The sequence below is a fragment of the Mustelus asterias genome, chromosome 7 (assembly GCF_964213995.1).
Source record: "Mustelus asterias chromosome 7, sMusAst1.hap1.1, whole genome shotgun sequence".
Lineage (NCBI taxonomy): Eukaryota > Metazoa > Chordata > Chondrichthyes > Carcharhiniformes > Triakidae > Mustelus > Mustelus asterias.
Window position 1 is genome coordinate 58,160,158 of NC_135807.1, and position 14,614 is coordinate 58,174,771.

At 43.9% G+C, this 14,614-nt stretch overlaps 1 non-coding gene and 1 pseudogene across 1 annotated transcript; both read left to right on the plus strand.

Annotated features, from left to right (window-relative positions):
• The first annotated feature begins 2,679 nt into the window (after nt 1-2,679).
• Nucleotides 2,680-2,802, plus strand: LOC144496187 (U2 spliceosomal RNA; annotated as a pseudogene).
• Nucleotides 2,803-4,583: 1,781 nt separating this feature from the next.
• Nucleotides 4,584-4,775, plus strand: LOC144496195 (U2 spliceosomal RNA). The gene has a single exon (XR_013498384.1). It is a non-coding gene; the product is annotated as a U2 spliceosomal RNA (small nuclear RNA).
• The last annotated feature ends 9,839 nt before the right edge of the window (nt 4,776-14,614 follow it).

The window sequence follows — 14,614 nt, forward strand, 5'->3', positions numbered from 1 at the left end:
AAAATAATTAATTCATATTAGATGTTCTTGAAAATCTCACATGAGTCTAAGGACTCTCTGAGTGTTTCACCGTGACCCGTCGACCTCCCATGCAGCAAAAAACAGACCTTTTCAGAAACGTATGCTGTTTTCTTACACATTATGTTAGTCTCCCACCAGAGTTACAGGGACAGACAGGGGTAAACCCCATGGAGTTTCCAGCCCTATCTTAGTAGGAAGTCACCTATGATATTAATGATACAATTTAGTTTATTTTAGTTCATCTTATTTGTTATAAGTTCCTCTTTAAATTGTTTTTCGGGATGTGGATGTTACTGCTAAGATTTGTTCTTTTTACCCTTCTCACGTTGCACTAAAAGTTTGTTGTGAACTTTCTTGAACAGCTCCAGACCATGTGGTGAAGGTACTCCCACCATGTTGTTAGGTAGCTGATGCACTATCAGTCAAGCAAAGATTAGTTTGTATGCAAGAACAAATAGGCTTTTATTAGCAAAAGACTTGGAGCACACCATGCTGATGAACTGGTCCAGAGACTGAGGCAGGGGGTGGGGAGCAGTCACCTTTATACCTGGACCAGGGGGGGGAGGAGTCCCGGGCAGGGCCGGCAGGGACGTGTCCAGGCATGTCACACACACAGGCAATAAGCTAACAGTGGTTTACCACAGTAGCGAATTCCAGAATGCTGAATCAATGAAGATTAAGGAGAACATTGACCAGAGACCAAACGCAGACTGGGTGACCGCTTTGCTGAACACCTTTGTTCTGTCCGCCAGGCAGGACCGAGACCTTCCTCTCGCTTGCCACGTCAACACACCACCCTGCTCTCCTGTCCACATGTCCGTCCTTGGCCTTTTGCAATGTTCCAGCGAACCCCAATGCAAACAGGAGGGACAGCATCTCGTCCTCTGATTGGACACTTTACAGCCTTCCGGACTGAACATTGAGTTCAACAACTTCAGAGCACGAACTCTCTCCTCCATCTTCACTCCATTTCCATTCATTTCACTTCATTTTGTTTCATCTTATTCATCCATTTTATCATCCTTCTTTCTCACTTCCATTTTTCCACTTTTCCATTCCAGCTCTCCTTCTTGCCTCCCCATCTTTTCAAGGCAACTGCCATAATCCCCAGGCAGTCCCTTAAACATCTGTACCTCTGTTCTGCCATTCACACATTCCGATCTCTTAATGGACACTTTTAGCACCTCCTCAGCCTTCTGTATCCTTGTTTACATTCCCTTTGTTCAATTCCAGCACCCCTCCTCCCGCCTCATAGTATAAACCTCTGCTGATTCTCTTTGCTCTTAGCTCTGACGAAGGGTCATCCAGACTCAAAACGTTGGCTCTATTCTCTCCCTACAGACGCTGTCAGACCTGCTGAGATTTTCCAACATTTTTTATTTTTGCTTCAAATTCCTGCATCCGCAGTATTTTGCTTTTATATTTATGAAGTGATTTCTGTTCAAATCAGACTCATAAATGAGGAGAAACTTAGAAACGATCATTTGTCATTCCGTTGCTACCCTTGTCCCAGATTGTGAAGGTCACAGGTTAGAAAGGAGAATGAAACAATTGTCCTTTCAATGGACAGCTTTTCAGCATCTTATAGAGGGTCATTAACTGTGAATTACCCTCTATCTACTGTTATTGGTTTCTCCTCGAATAATGTTGAACAGACATTCTATTTGCGGCATTAAAAAAATCAATTGACCTGTGTACCTGCTGTTCTATTTCCTTTGGTGGCAAATTCTTTTTGTTGTTGCTCTTTCTTGATTACTCACCTGGTGAGACAGATTGGAGAGCAATTCCCATTGCATAATACAAGTCTTAAACAATCAATATGCTGCACTGTGTATGCATTGCCTGATGAATTCATGTCACCCACCTCGACAAATTTAAGAACCACAGTTCCTTCTCACCAAGAAACAAATGAGTTCAGGAGCCTCAGAGTTATTTTTCTTCTTTTATTTAGCTGAAAGATGGCAATTTCTTTGTAAAGGGAAGAACAGCATGCCTTTACAGAGAGTCACTGGCAACAAGTCAGACTTTACTGGAAAACTAAGCATTTTCTTGACTGAAGTTGTAGTACGTGTCACAGATATTTTTAAAAATATGTGGGAGGTAGGTGATGCAGGACTCTGCTCTACGGGCTGTTTCCAGGGACGCACACCGAGACAAATATCAACTGCTGTTGGAGGGTCATCAACTCGGTGAAGGACGCACTTTGGTCCGCCCAAAACTTAGTGATCTTCCAGTTGAAAGATTTGTCTTCAACCGAGTGTTGCAGACTGGCACATTCCAAGGTCCAGGACCAAGTGCTCAGGGATGCGCTCAAGCTTGGGGCAGCCGTCGCAAAGGCACAATGGGGAAAGGCCACTGTGTAAAGCCTTTCAACCGAGGCAGTCCGAGGGCCCGGTAACTGTAGAACACCCTCAGCCTGCGTAACTGTGTGCTAAACTGAAAAACAAAAAGCACACAGTAAAATCTGATGTATGTATATAGTTTCAAGTACTGAAATGTAATGAATGTAATGTGTAAATAAGCATTGTATAGTACTGTAAAAATACTGTTTTTTTTGCACTGTTTGTAATTTTTGGACATGTTGTTTTGCAATGGTTTATTTGAGAGTTTCTTTTATGAATAAAGTATATTTTTGAAATAAAAAAAATATGCAGGAGGCATGCTTCTCGGCCTTTTGGCTAAGATCAAGTGTAGTATCGACATGCTGTACTTGGTTGAAGTCATTAGTTTACATTTTAGCTTCATTTGAAGAAATTTTTAAAAGCGGCACCTCGACCTTTTGGCTAAGATGCAAATGAGATCAAGCCTTGGAGGAGGACCTATGCCTACTCCAGTCAGCTTGGATCATGTAGATCAAGCCCAAGACAGGAGGTGAGAGCCCTGTCTTGTCAGCTTGGATTGGGAATGTCTCAACTTGTTGAGACTCTGAATTGGACTTGATTTGATTGAATTGGAATAAAAACAAAAATCTGTTCTTATCAGTTTAATGATCAATTTTTACAGCGGCTGCGGGAGTGATGAGACGGTCGCACACCTCCTTGTGGAATGTGCCTTTGCAAAGAAGGTCTGGAGTGAGATGCAGTGGTATTTGTCGTGGTTCGTCCCGAGCAGCTCGGGGCTCTGTGCTCTACGGGCTGTTCCCAGGGACGCACACCGAGACAAATATCAACTGCTGCTGGAGGGTCATCAACTCGGTGAAGGGCACACGTTGGTCCGCCTGAAACTTGCTGATCTTCCAGTTGAAAGATTTGTCCTCGACTGAGTGTTGCAGACTGGCACATTCCAAGGTCCAGGACTACGTGCTGAGGGACGCGCTCAAGCTTGGGGCAGCCGCCGCAAAGGCACAATCATAGAATCATAGAAACCCTACAGTGCAGAAAGAGGCCATGTGGCCCATCGAGTCTGCACCGACCACAATCCCACCCAGGCCCTACCCCCATATCCCTACACATTTACCCACTAATCCCTCTAATCTACGCATCTCAGGACACTAAGGGGCAATTTTAGCATGGCCAATCAACCTAACCCGGACATCTTTGGACTGTGGGAGGAAGCCGGAGCACCCGGAGGAAACCCACGCAGACACAAGGAGAATGTGCAAACTCCACACAGACAGTGACCCGAGCCGGGAATCGAACCCAGGTCCCTGAAGCTGTGAAGCAGCAGTGCTAACCACTGTGCTACCGTGCCGCCCCAATGGGGAATGGGGAAAGGCCACAGTGTAAAACCTTTCAACCGAGGCAGACCGAGGGCCCGGTAACTGCAGAATACCCTCGGACTGCGTAACTGTGTGCTAAACTGAAAAATAACAGCACACAGTAAACTGATGTATGAATATAGTTTTAAGTAATGAAATGTAATAAATGTGATGTCGTGTAAATAAACTTAGTATTGTACTGTAAAAATGATTCTTTTTGCACTGTTTGTAATTTTTGGATCTGTCGTTTTGCAATTGTTTATTTGAGAGTTTATTTTAATGAATAACGTATATTTTTGAAATTAAAAAAAAATATGTGGGAGGTAGGTGACGCAGGACTCTGTGCTCTACGGGCTGTTTCCGGGGACGCACACCAAGACAAATATCAACTGCTGCTAGAGGGTCATCAACTCGGTGAAGGACGCACTTTGGTCCGCCCGAAACTTGCTGATCTTCCAGTGCAAAGATTTGTCCTCGACCAAGTGGTGCAGACTGGCACATTCCAAGGTCCAGGACTACGTGCTGAGGGACGCACTCAAGCTTGGGGCAGCCGCCGAAAAGGCACAATGGGGAAGGGCCACCGTGTAAAGCCTTTCAACCGAGGCAGCACCGAGGTCCCGGTAACTGCAGAACACCCTCGGCCTGCGTAACTGTGTGCTAAACTGAAAAATAATAGCACACAGTAAACTGATGTATGTATATAGTTTCAAGTACTTGAATGTAATGTGTAAATAAGCATTGTATAGTACTGTAAAAATGACTTTTTTTTTGCACTGTTTGTAAATTTTGGATATGTTTTGCAATGGTATATTTGAGAATTTTTTTTAGTGAATAAAGTATATTTTTGAAATTAAAAAAAATGTGGCATGCTTCTCGGCCTTTTGGCTAAGATCAAGTGTAGTATCGACATGCTGTACTTGGTTGAAGTCATTAGTTTACATTTTAGCTTCATTTGAAGCAATTTTTAAAAGCGGCATCTCGGCCTTTTGGCAAAGGTGCAAATGAGATCAAGCCTTGGAGAAGGTGCAATGCCTGCTCTAATCAGCTTGGATCATGTAGATCAAGCCCAAGACAGGAGGTGAGAGCCCTGTCTTGTCAGCTTGGATCGGGAATGTCTCAACTTGTTGAGACTCTGAATTGGACTTGATTTGATTGAATTGGATTAAAAGAAATATGTGGGAGGCACGCAGGTCAAAGCCTCCCTGTATATGGATGACGTGGCTGTCTTGTGCTCGGACCCATCGTCTGTTCGCAGGCTCCTCCAAGTCTGTGAGCAGTTCGAGCTGGCCTCGGGAGCCAAAGTCAACCGGGGCAAGAGCGAAGCAATGTTCTTCGGGAACTGGGCTGACAGATCCTTTGTCCCCTTCACCGTCAGGGCAGACTACCTTAAGGTGCTAGGGATATGGTTTGAAGCGGTGGGGGCGTGCACCAAAAACTGGGAAGAGCGCATCGCCAAAATAAGGCAGAAATTGGGCTTGTGGGAGCAGCGCTCCCTCTCTATCACCAGAAAAAACCTGGTCATCCGGTGTGAGGTACTGTCCGTGTTGTTGTATGTGGCGCAGGTCTGGCCTATCCCCAAATCCTGCGCAGCAGCAGTGACCCAGGCCATCTTCAAATTTATCTGGAGATCAAAGATGGATTGTGTCCGGAGGGAAGCGATGCATAAATCTCTAGAGAATGAAGGGAAAAATGTTCCCAACGCCGCCTCATCCTGATGGCCACCTTTGTGTGTGGCTGCATCAAGCTGTGTGTAGATCCTTGGTACGCTAACACCAAGTGCCACTGCGTTTTGAGGTTCTACCTGTCCCAAGTGTTGCAGAGGGTGGGTCTGGCCACACTGCCGCAGAACGCTCCAAGTAGTTGGACCGTACCGCAGCACTTGTCCTTCGTGGAGAAATGTTTCTGGAAACACACCTTTGACCACATGGCGATCAAGCAGTGGTCAGCACATAATGTCCTTGAGGCCCTGAGAGAAAAGGAGATGGTGGATCCTGTCGGATGATTCCCTGAGCAGACTGTCAATGTCATCTGGCAGAATGCCTCATCACCAGAACTTACAAAGAAGCACCAAGATTTGGCTGCTGGTGAGAAGGGCACTCCCCGTCAGATCCTTCATGCACGCCCGAGATCTCAACACCACGCACGCTTTCCTTGAAGCGGCTGCAGGGGTGATGAGACGGTCGCACAACTCCTTGTGGAATGTGCCTTTGCAAAGAATGTCTGGAGTGAGATGCAGTGGTATTTGTCTAGGTTCATCACGAACAGCTCAGTGACGCAGGACTCTGTGCTCTACGCACGCCGAGATTAATATCAACTGCTGCTGGAGGGTCATCAACCCAGTGAAGGACGCACTTTGGTCCGCCCGAAACTTGCTGATCTTCCAGTGCAAAGATTTGTCCTCGACCAAGTGGTGCAGACTGGCACATTCCAAGGTCTAGGACTACGTGCTGAGGGATGCTCTCAATCTTGGGGCAGCCGCCGCAAAGACACAATGGGGAAAGGCCACCATTTAAAGCCTTTCAACCAAGGCAGACTGAGGGCCCAGTAACTGTAGAACACCCTCGGACTGCGTAACTGTGTGCTAATCTGAAAAAACAACAGCACACAGTGAAATCTGATGAATGTATATAGTTTGAAGAACTGAAATATAATGAATGTAATGTCTTATAACTGAGCACCGTAAAGTATTGTATATATGACTGGGTTTTTTTTGCACTGTTTGTAATTATTGGGAATGTTGTTTTGCAATGGCTTATTTCAGAGTTTTTTATGAATAAAGTATATTTTTGAAATAAAAGACAATGTGGGCTCTCTGTAATTAAGTTTATTTATTAGTGTCACAAGTAGGCTTACGTTAACATTGCAATGAAGTTACTGGGAAAATCCCCTAGTCGCCACAATCCAGCACCTGTCTGAGTGCACTGAGGGAGAATCTAGCATGGCCAATGCACCTAACCAGCACGTCCTTCAGAGGCCTGTGTGAGGAAACCAGAGAACTGGAGGAAACCCACGCAGACACTGGGAGAACATGCAGACTCCGCACAGACAGTGACCCGAGCTGGGAATTGAACTCGGGTCCCTGATGCTGTGAGACAGCAATGCTAACCATTGTGCCACCGTGCCACCCCAATCACATAGCATTAGCCATGAATACACATTGTTAGTCTTTAACTATTTTTGATGTTGAAAGAAATTTTGCTGGTTATTCGACAGCCACTGTGAGAAAGAAAATAAACTGATAGAAGTCACAATTAAGAACTGAGAAATGTCATGGTGTACAAAATTATAAAACTATAAGATTTCTGGCTATTTGCTTCTGATTACGCATTTACTTTCCAAAATGTATTGCTTGCATGTTACATGTTTCATATTTGACCCCGAGATGAGCTTCTCATCACATATCTGCGACATTACTAAAGCCACTTTTGTAACATTGTCCAACCCACCCTCAGCCTGAGTTCCCGAAACTCTCACCTGTGCCTTTGTCAACTTTAGACTCATGCACTCATGGGCAGACTCCATACTCTACCCGTCACAAACTTGAAGTCAATCTGCTGCTCGTGTTCTATTCCCATCTAATGCTGACCTGCACTGGCTCCTGATTAAGCAAGGCCTCAATTTTTAAATTCTCACCTTTGTTTACAAATCATTCCACTGCCTCATATCCCCCCAATACCCCCGCCCCCGATCTCTGCAGCCATCTCTAGTCCTCAACCCTCTGAGCATTTCTGATTTTAATTGCTCCACCATTGATGGCCAGGACCCTGAGCTTTGCTATTCCCACCCTTCCACCTCTCTATGTTTCTTTCTTCATTCACAATACTCTTTAAAACCCACTTCTTTGACTAAGCATCTACTCTAATATCTCTTTACGTGGCTTGGTGTTCATATTTTGATTAATATTGCTCCTGTAAAGCTCCTTGGATGATTTACTGTGTTAAAGGTGCCATATAAATACATGTTCTTGTTGTAGTACAGGTGCAAAATTTTATTTGAAAAGATGGTTTGACGAAAGCTCATAGCAAATTTTACCATGAGGAGGAATAACCTGCTACGCTGCAGTCTGTACAATGTTGTCAAGTGTTGATTAATATTGTATCATTATGTACTTTATACTTTCAGCTCAGTATGCTTGTTAGAAAATCTCTGAAAAACCACTTACTTCACTGACTCAAATGATTATGTCAGTCATTTTGTGATTGCTTTACAATTATATCATGCAGTATTGGTTTTATGCAGCATAATATAATTCCATTTTCTACTAATAGCTAATTAGCAGCTCCCCAAGACTCTTTTGATAGCACCTTCCAAACCCACGACCTCTACCACCTAGAAGGACAAGGACAGCAGAAGTCCTTACTTACAGGGCAAACCAAGCTTGTAAGTAAGGTAATTTAGAGTAATTCCTGCCATTTTAAAGTCTTTGGAAAAACTCTGAATTTTTCTTTTATTTACAGAATGTGAGCGGCGCTGGCTAGGCCAGCATTTATTACCCATCCTTAGTTGCTCATCAGGTGATGGTGAGCTGCCATCTTGAACCACCGCAGTCCCTAAGCTGTAGGTACACCCACAGTGTTGTTCGGGAGGAAATACCAGGATTTTGACCAAGCGACAGTAAAAGAACGGCGATATATTTCCAAGTCAGGGTGGTGACTGACTTGGAGGGGAACCTCCAGGTGGCAGTGATCCCAGGTATCTGCTACCCTTGTCCTTCTAGCTGGTTGTGGTTGTGGGTTTGGAAGGTGCTGCCTATGTGTTTTTGGAGGGGTGGTGAGTTCCTGGATTTGGCAGGGGTTGTTGTTGCATCTTCACAGAGGGTATAGAATTTGTGGGCATTCAGTTGCAGTATGTTTGAATCTGCAGAATGATTAGGAGATAAAGCAAACCTCCGGCCAGGGGAGGCTCTGAGTGTTGCCTCTGTCAACTTGGAAATGGACTCCTCCAAACCCCTTGACGGTGACAGGGGGATGACTGTCAGGCCAATCATGCACCCAATCAAGGTCCAATTGAGAAATCATAGGCCCTGGTTCTTCTGTTTCTGGGTCCCTTATTCCACATCACCCCTGCACAAGCGCCCACCCACCACCTTTAACCCTCCCCCTCAATCATACATGTTTTTAAAAAAATTACTTCAATTTGTTTGACATCTTAACCTGAAGCTAATATATCTAAAAGGTCATTCCTTTTTATTTTAAGCTAATTTTGACAAGATCAGGGACGGCATTTTGGAATACCACCAGTTTTGCAAGTCATTTACAGCATGCTGAAAGTAATTCGCTTCCTGTTTCCTTAGAGACTTTATATCCCAAAGTGAGATACATCAACATCAACCTTCTTGACATCCTCCTCCCGCATTTATTATTTTCCAGGATGCACAGACTGAATTCCAGAGTTAACTTACAGATTCTTAATTGCACCTTTTTACCCGCTTTGTGAACTCTGCTGAAGTCTTTATTTCCAACAGACTGTAATACAGAGATGTCAATTAATTTATAACCATTTAACTTAATTTGCAGAGCTCTGAGTTAAATGTGAGACATTCATTGTCCCTCATTTGATTTGTGGTTAATTCGGATAAAATAGGTTTAACCCATGTCCTTTCTCAGCTCTGAAGAAGTTATATCGGACTGCAAATGTTTACTTGCTGATGCTGCCGGACATGTTTGAGTTTTTCCAGCACTTTTTGCTTATATTTCAAATCTCCAGCATCTGCAGAATTTGTTTTCATTTTAGGTTGAACTCATTGGGATTTTACGGCCACGCTCATCCCGAAACCATAAAATCACATCCGAGGTCAACGGACCTTTCCCGTTGTATGTCCCTCACCCGCTCCGGTTCCCGTGGCGGGCAGGGCAGTAAAATTCCAACCAATGGGTGCAATTTCCTGGCCCTTCCTGCCAATGGGATCTTCCAGTGCTGCTGAAGTCGGCCCATGCTCGGGTCCCCAAGCAGCAGAATGAGTGAGCTGTGCAAAACGTTGGAGACTCCAGTGGGACTGGATGACCCTGCTGGCAACCAGTGGCAATCCACCTCCACTGTAGAAAAGTCTGCCATGGGATTGGGGGTGCGGTGGGTGGAAAATTCTGGCCATTATTTTAGTTAAAATACCTTAAGCACAGTACATTTTTATTCTTCTGACCAAAAGTTTTAAAATTCGTTCATGGGATGTGGACGGCATTAATTGCATGTCCCTAATTACCCTTGAAAAGGTGGTGGTGATCTGCCTTCTCCAATCACTGCCCACAAAGCTGCTAGGATGGGAGTTCCAGAACACTGAAAGTGAATGAACAATGATGTAGTTCCAAGTCACGATGGTGTGTGACTTGGCGGGGAAGTTGCTGGTTGTCTCTTGTCCTTGTAGGTGGTATAGAGTTTGCAGGTTTGAAAAGTGTCGTCAAAGGAGCTTTGGTTAGCTGCTGCGGTGCATCATGTCGTCAATGTGAAGATGGGACTTTGTCTCCACAAGGACTGTGCAATGATCACTCCTACTGATACCATCGCGGACAGATGCATCTGTAGCAAGCAGGTTGGTGAGGATGAGGATGAGGTCAAGAATGTTTTTCCCTCATGTTGGTTCCCTCACCACCTGCCACAGTCCCAGTTTAGCAGTTATGTCCTTTAGGATCCAGCCAGCTCAGTCTGTGGTGGTACTGCCAATCCACTCTTGGTGAATCACATTGAAAACCCCCACCCAGAGTACATTCTGTGCCCTTGCCACCCTCAGTGCTTCCTCCAAGTGGTGTTCAACATGGAGGAGTACTGATTCATCAGCTGTGGAGGGAATGTACATGGTAATCAGCAGGAAGTTTCCTTGGACATGTTTGATCTGATGCCATGAGACTTCATGGGGTCCAGAGTCAATGCTGTGGACACTCAGGGCAACCCCCTCCCAACTGTATGCCACTGTATACGCTGTACGCCCCTGCTGAATCTGTCCTGTAGGAGAGACAGGACATACACAGGGATGGTGGTGTCTGGGACATTATCTGTAAGGTATAATTCCATAAGAATGGAATCCCATTGTCGGGCTTTTGCTTGACTAGTCCGTGAGACAGCTCTCCCATAATCCCCCAGATGTTAGTAAGGAGGATCTTGCAAGGTTAATGGGGTTGAGTTTGCCGATGTCATTACTGGTGCCTAGAGCGATACGGCGTTGTCTGTCCGGTTTCAGTCCTTTTTATTGATATTGTACTGGTTTGATACAACTGCGTGGCTTGCTAGCCCATTTCAGAGGGCATTTAAGAGTCACCCATGTTGCTGTGGGTCTGGAGTCACATATAGGCCAGACCAGGTAAGGATGGCAGATTTCCTTCCCTAAAGGGCAATAATGAACCAGATAGCAATCAACAAGTATTTCATGGTTATAATTGGACATTATATCTGAGATTTTTATTGAATTCAAATTCCATCATCTGCTACCATGGGAGTCAAACCTGCGTCAGAGAGCATTATCCTGGGTCTATCAATTACTTGTCCAGTGATAATACCACTGTGCCACTGCCTCCAGGAAGGGGGAGGGGGCGCCGGGATTTGAACATTGCTGGGAAGTGGGCAGGAGGGTAAAGGGGGGGGGGGGGGGGGGTGACATTGCTGTGGGTACATTTGTGCTTGGACTTTCCAGCTGATTTACTTTGATTTACGTTGGTTTTATACCTGCTATGAAAATCTCAAACTGAATCTGTGCAAAAACCAGGGTAAATATAATGTAAACAGACTGAATGTCCATGGTTCGAGTCACCAGATCCCAATGTTATTGCAATCTGAGCAGAGTAAAACTGGCAATCAGAACTTTAATCAGAGGTAATGGGGATATGAAAACATCAGGACTTCCTTAGTGTCCTGATGCCTCTTCGCATATCGAAGATTTGGGCCAATGTCACTGCTGTTTCCCTTGTTATTGCTGCTGCTGCTGTCACTGATCTCGCCTCTGCTCCTCAGGGAGTCAGGTTACTGCTGCATTAGCTGCTCTCATGCTGCAGTGAAGGTTGACAACAAGGAAGTTGAGACAAAGTTGAGTAAACTCTAAAACACTTGAAAGTAACTTCAAAAAGTTGAAATTGGCATTCAGCGTAGTTATCTCAGCTTGACCGCGGTAATCCTACAAGCAGAAGCTTTTCATTCCTGCTGACCACTAGCTTGTTGCCAATTTCACTCTTCAGTTTTCCCAGCCCATCAATTTCATTAATCACCCCCCCTGTGCACTTGTCTCATGGAACTCAGGGAGATGTCGAGAGCTCAGGGAGATGTCGAGAGCTCAGGGAACTTCCGGTGTATGTACCTGCTGGATAATGAAGCCAGAAGATAGGACCAGTTCTTGCTTAGACTTTTAGTAGTACACTATAATAATAATTAAATAATACAGCTGTTAAGGTTGGAATATTGCATTCCATGTTGAAATTCATTTGCTCATTACATGCCCATTTAGGAAGTTTGTTAATACAGCATCTCCTTGTAATATTTTACAGTCCTCCTCAATATTGTCTTTATCACACTACCTCACCTCCAATTTGGTGTTACTTCCAAATTTAGGTTTCGTATTTTTGATTTCAAAGTTTAAATCTTCAATATAAATTGTGAACAACCCTCGTCATAGCATTGATCCTTGTGGATCAGTACCTTCCACCCCTCTGATTAATCACCCTTCACATTTACACTCTGTTTTCTGTCCTCAAGCAGCTAGCAATCCATTCTGCTACTTGTGATTTGACTCTGCACTCGCAGACCTTATTCATTAGTAATTATGTGGTAAATTATCAAAGGCCTGCTGAAAATCTAGATAAATTGCATTTACTGCATTACCCTTGTCCACTTTCTTCAAAAAGATCAACAAGGTTGGTCAAGCACAATTTTTCCTTTTGAAATCTATGATGGCTGAACATTATTATTATTTTAGTTTCTAGACGTTCTTCTATTCTCTCCTTTTGTAAGGTTTCCATTCTTTTCCTGTTACTGACATTAAGCTGATTGGCCAAAGCAAACGTACTGGACATATTTTACATCCTTCTTGAAAAAGGAATAATGTTAGTGATCTGTCAGTGCTTTGGGACTACACTGTTCTCTGACAAATTATTAAAATATCCATTTCTTCATTGTTTTTAATGCACAGAGCAGAGGTTTGTCCTCTTTAAATTTAACATGTCACCTTGTTCTATTTTTAAGTGCAGTCATCTCATTTCAAATCTTGTTATTCGTGGTCATGTCCAGCTTCTCTGTTTCCCTGGAAACTCAGCAGGTCTATTTATAAGATAGGACCAGCTCTTGCTTAGGCTTTTAGTAATACATTATAATAATAATTCAATAATACAATTGTTAAGGTTGGAATGTTCCATTCCTTTTCATACTTTTCTTCAACAATGTTATCTGTAATGCCAAATTGCCTGTGCATTATGAAAATAATCCACCGCTCCTAAAAAAGGCATTGGCTGCTTTAAATATGGATACATCATATTATACATACATATTATATATGTAAATGATATGATCGTGTATATTGTTTTGACAATTTATGCTATTTTGCAGTGAGTGAAAATAAAGTTAAAATGAATTTACTGCTTTTGACAGAGGCAAAGAGACAGTAAATGCTTTGTCAGATTACTTCCTGAGCTTGTGGTGGGGATGAAACATCAAGCTGAGGTCATGCTGTGCCCAGTAAAGGGGCCAAGAGGAGCTCAGCAAGTCAGACAGGTGAAGAAAAATAGAAGAAATGAAGGGAAAAAGAGAGTCGTTCAAAAAATAACCACAATAAAATAAAGTTATAAAAATGGAACTTGTAAGAGAAATGCAAATGGAGCGATAAATGTTGATTTAAGCAAAGGGCAAATCTAATGGCATTATTCTGTGTTTTGCTCTCCGAACCAGGAGTGGAACTTGCTGCAAATTCAGGTGGAAAAATTGCTGGTGTGCCACCATGATTTTGCACTCATTTTAATGGATGATGGTCAGTGAGTGCATGCGCAACAGATCCCAGTATTTCCCCTTCATACCACAGTTGAATCTCGATCATATCTCTGTTTTATATTATGTATTTTGATCCCTCACCTAAGCTCTTTTGTCCATGTTTGGATGAAGGCAGTAACGAGGTCAGGAGTTGAGTGGCCCTGAACTGAAACTGAATGTCACAGAATCATAGAATCCCTACAGTATAGCAGGAGGCCATTCGGCCCATCAAGCCTGCACTGACAACAATCCCACCCAGGCCTTATCCCCATAACCCCATGTATTTACCCTGCCAATCCCTCTCACAATAAGAGGCAATTTAGCCTGTTCAATCAACCTAACCCACACATCTTTGGACTGTGGGAGGAAATTGGAGCACCCAGAGGAAACCCACACAGACACAGGGAGAACGTGCAAACTCCACACAGTCAACCAAGGCTGGAATTGAACACTGGTCTCTGGCACTTTGAGGCAGTAGTGCTAACCACTGTGCCACCGTGCTGAGTATCAGTGAGCAGAGAATTGCTGATTAAATGCCATTTGATTGCACTCTCAACGACACCTTCCATCATTTTGCTGATGATCAAGAGTAGCTTCTTGGAATGATATTGACCAGGTTGGATTTATCCTGCTTTGTCCCAGGACATACCTAGACAATTTTCCACATTGTGGGGTAAATGCCAGTATTGTAGCTGTACTGGAAAAGCTTAACTAGGGGCAGCTTGCCACCACCTTCTGAAGGACAATGATGGATGGACAATAACTGTTGGTCTAGCCAGCGACATCCACTCCTGTAAATGAATTAAATAACAGGCCTATTGCCAGGGTCCAGTTCTTCAGTGCTATTGTGGAAATGTTGTCAGGGCCCATAACCTGTGCAGCATCAAGTGCCTTCAGCTGTTGATTAGTATCATGTGGAGTGAATCAAATTGGCTGAGTGTTGGCATTTGTGATGCTGGG